The sequence below is a fragment of the Cyanistes caeruleus genome, chromosome 4 (assembly GCF_971803275.1).
Source record: "Cyanistes caeruleus chromosome 4, bCyaCae1.hap1.1, whole genome shotgun sequence".
NCBI classification, from domain to species: domain Eukaryota; kingdom Metazoa; phylum Chordata; class Aves; order Passeriformes; family Paridae; genus Cyanistes; species Cyanistes caeruleus.
This window is the reverse complement of record NC_141704.1, coordinates 19,586,858-19,591,062: the sequence shown is the minus strand read 5'-3', so window position 1 is coordinate 19,591,062 and position 4,205 is coordinate 19,586,858. Positions and strand designations below refer to the sequence as shown.

Sequence of the window (4,205 nt, the reverse complement as noted above, 5' to 3'; positions counted from 1 at the left end):
CGCAGCGCGGCCAAGCGCCGCCGGCCCGCCCCGGGCCGCGCCCTCAAAAGGGGACAGGGCGGAGGAGCGGCGGCACTCGGCCCGGGCCCGCTCCGACGGCTGCCCGGGGAAGCGGCGGGGCCCGCCCGCACCTCCCACACCGCCCGAACCTCCCACACGGCCCGAACCTCCCACACGGCCCGAACCTCCCACACCGCCCGAACCTCCCACACCGCCCGAACCTCCCACACCGCCCGAACCTCCCACACCGCCCGGCGGCACCGACGGCCGCAGGAGGCCCTCACCGTGACCGCCACCGCTCCCCCGACGACGGCAGGGCTCGAGGCACCATGACCCTGCTGAAGCTGTCCCTCATGGCCTTCAGCTTCGTCTTCTGGGCAGCGGGGCTGACCATGCTCATCATCGGCCTCTGGGCCAAGGTGTCTCTGGGCAGTTACCTGGCGCTGTCGGCCAGCGGCTACCCCAGCGCCCCCGCCATCCTCTTGGCCACCGGCGTCGCTGTCATCATCTGGGGCTTCCTGGGATGCTTCGGCGCCGCTACGGAGCACCGGGGACTCCTGCGCGCCTACAGCGCCTTCCTGGCCGCCGTGCTGGCGGCCGGGCTGGCGGCCGGGCTCTCGGCGCTCCTGTACCGCCAGACCCTGGAGCAGGGCTTCCAGGAGGGGCTGCGCCAGGCGCTGCTGGCGTACGGGGAGGACGACGGGGTGGCGGACGCCCTGGACGCGCTGCAGCGGGCCCTGTCCTGCTGCGGTGTGGAGAGCTACCGCGACTGGCTGGCCTCGCCCTGGGGGCTGGAGCAGAACGGCTCGGTGCCCCTCAGCTGCTGCCGGGCCCGCCGCGGCTGCCAGCGCAGCCCGCCCGACGCGCGCAGGCTGCACCGCGACGGCTGCTTCGGCAGGGTGACCGCCTTCGTCGGCAGCAACATGTATTATGTTGCCACCGCTGCCCTGGGGCTGGCGCTGCTGCAGCTCATCGGTATTGTGCTGGCCTGCCTGCTTGCTGCCCGCGTCCCTGCCCACCTGCTGGGCATCACCACCTCTCGCTGAGATCCCCCGACTCCTGCCCCTTGTCCCCTGCAGCTCCTTTCTCTCCCACATAACTGAGTACATCCCACTGGGAAAATCCTTCCTTCATATTCACCCATTTCCACTTGAGCATCCTCCTCCAGGCTCCATTTCTCTGGAGCCTGTGTTAGGTGTGCTATGAGCATCTCCAGTCCCTCAGAAGGGAAGGTGCCTCCTGGCCTGGCCAGGGATCCTGAAGGGCAGCTGGAGCCTCTGGACCACTTCCACAGGGAGCGGTGGCAGCATGGACAGACTTCACTCTCTGCGGCAGCAGGGACATCTGAGGCAAGGCTGACTGGTTTTCTGTTTGATGTAAATACCAAGGCACTGAAATGTGGACCAGGAAAGAGGAGAGGGCCTAGGAGAGCAAGAGGGGTGTCTCTTGATATTACACCATGTGAGTATTCTTCTGAGACTGGAAAATGATGTTACTGGAAAATTGCTGGAGTGCATGAGGGACGGCCCTGGTCCAGGGGTACCCAGACAGCCATGCCAGCAGCTGAGGCTGTGGAAGCTGCTTGAAGGACTCCAGCATCATACATCCCATAGCCGCAAAGGGAATCCTTTCCTAACTCTGGTGTGAGTGTATTCAAGCTGCTCAGCTGCTACGGGTGGTTTCCCGCTGTTCGTGTTCCCCGTGTTTCTAATGCCGATTTCTATCTAAAGGTGGAGCTGCAGCTCTAAGTGTTACTCCCTCCTTCAGAATATGCCTGTCCTCTTAGCCAGTGTGTCGCTGGTTATATATATCTTTGCAGGGCTGAAAAGACCTAAAACCTGGCTCGCTCTCCTACAAGAAGATGGCAAGAGCTGTACGATCAGATCTAATGAGGGGTGGCAAGAGGAGGGAAGGGTTCATTGCCATTGGACTTTTACTGTTAACATCAGGATGAATGGAACAGGCTGACTATTTTATAGAAGGGTTTCTAAAACGAGCCCTTAGACTCTGACATTTTTCCTCTCTCAAAGGATCTATCTCTGAAGTATGCCCCCACCTACAATTTTGAAACCAAATCTTTATACAACCGGAGAGTAAATGGAGAATCCCCAAGACTTGCTGTGTAGCCCTGGGTGTATTCAGGTCAGACTGCAATATAAATTGACAGGATTTTGTTTTTTTCACAACAGATCTGGGTTTGCATTTGGAGTCTGAGGAAAAGCAAGCCATGCACTTCAGAGAGTCCTGAACTTTCAGATCTTCACTTTGGCTTCTTTCCACTTCCTTAAAACCTGTGAACTGTACTTTTATGTATTTTTCTACCTCGAAGCACAAAGACATGCCCACCTTAACAGGCAAACAGGGGAGGAATAAGAAAAGAATCAAAGAACACAAAGGAACTCCAAAGCATGACATCTCTTAGGAATGTGACTTGCAAAGCTGTGAAGAATGGTCAAATGAGTAAAGAAGCTGACTGGTAGGAGAGGAGCAACCTCGGGGGAAAGGTTTTTTTGTGTATTAGGCGGGTATTTAGCTATGATAATCACGTTCCAGGTTAACAGTAGTGTGAACAGTCTTCTCAGTCATTTGCAACTGCACAGGTGAACCCTAGAAATGTCTTAGGAATCCCTCTTTATAGGGAAAACAGTGGTTTATTTTTGAGGGCTGATGTTTATTATTTTACAAAAATATATTTTTTTATTTTTGCTTGTAAACATCCCTGTTTGGTTTTTTTAGTTATGTAATAATGGAACTCCTGTTATTTTCTGGAAGTCAAGATTATGTTGTACAACTTTAACAATGGGCAAAAAGTATGGTTTGTATGGTAAATGGTACTTGAGAAATAAAGTTTAGCTGCTGATAAGAGCAAAACAGGTCACTGTGTCAACTCCAAGTATTTGCATTGCTGTATGTCTCCACAAGGTGCAACTATATGCAAGTGAAATGAAGTGCACATTGAAATGTTGAGACAGAAACATTTTGTGAGTTTTTAAAATTATTGTTCAGAAGATCCATTATAGATGCAATAAAACAGGCATTGTGGAGAGTGTGGGAAAGGAACATGAAATTGCACTGAGTTTATAAAAAAGATTTTTGACTTAATAGGCTTTGAAAATTTACAAGAATATGACACTGCTCTATTTTTACTCCACTGATGACTAAAATTATTTCTGATTTTGACCCTTGTTGCTTTATGTGACACAGCAGTTGGCCAGAATGAAGTACTCTGTTAAAACAAATTCAAGCACAGTGTAAATGTACACTTCAGTGAATTTGTTCTGGTTTTAAGTTGCTAAGAATATCAAAATAGGAATAAGAGCAAGTTTGAAACATGCCAGTGGATGTTTGTATGGTGGTCGGGTCCGAATCTGAGGACAGCAGCTGAATGTAATGAATGATTAAAAATGTAAACCATCACTCTGCACTCTTGGCCTCACTAAAATAAGATAAAACTTGGCAATGACCACATAAATGCTAAATATACTTATATCACCAAGGATTTAATGAACTGTGTTACTTGAATGTTTGTTGCTAGTTCCTATAACTAACAAGATTAACTTTTGTAATTGTAAGAAAGAAATGCCATTCTTCTCTAATTAATTTCCAGATTAAGAGATTCCCAGTAGCTGTTTCAGTTGTCTTGAATTCTTTGTGCTTGATGAACAAATCTTATTTTAAGTTTTAAAATTTTTCTGGCTTCAAGGTTCATTTTACTCTGGATGGTCAGAATGGCTGTAACTGGAAAACATTACTTGGGGCAGCAGCATCTATCCCTTCCTGGAATATGTGTTTGTTTTCTGTCATCCACTTCAACTTTAAAGTCACTCATCAAAATGGTATATTTTAATAAAAGATCATACAGTTTTTTGCAAAAGGATAATATCAATTTTAATATTAATGGCTATTCAAATCAAGGAGCAGGCTGTGTTGCAGTTGTAGAAACAACAGCTCTGTTGTTTGGACAAAGTGAGATTTAGGATTAACAGGGTGCTAAGATTAGACCCTTGTTATGAAACAAGGACTATTTAATAATGTTGATCCAGAATGCCAAGAATATAAATCTTTCAAACTTCAAAAGAAGTTCCAATAGGAATTATTTGCTGTAGCTAAACTTGGTGTTACAGAAAAACAGAACTAAAAATGGCCTTTATAACAGATGAATTTTTAAATAAGAACAGGTGAATTTTTAAATAAGAGATGGCTAT

At 48.3% G+C, this 4,205-nt stretch overlaps 1 pseudogene across 1 annotated transcript; it reads left to right on the top strand.

Moving 5' to 3' along the window:
- Positions 1 to 3,874, top strand: LOC147653461 (tetraspanin-7 pseudogene; annotated as a pseudogene). Its single transcript, XR_015286189.1, has 2 exons — positions 1 to 1,461; positions 2,190 to 3,874. The product of XR_015286189.1 is annotated as a tetraspanin-7 pseudogene (transcript).
- Positions 3,875 to 4,205: the final 331 nt, after the last annotated feature.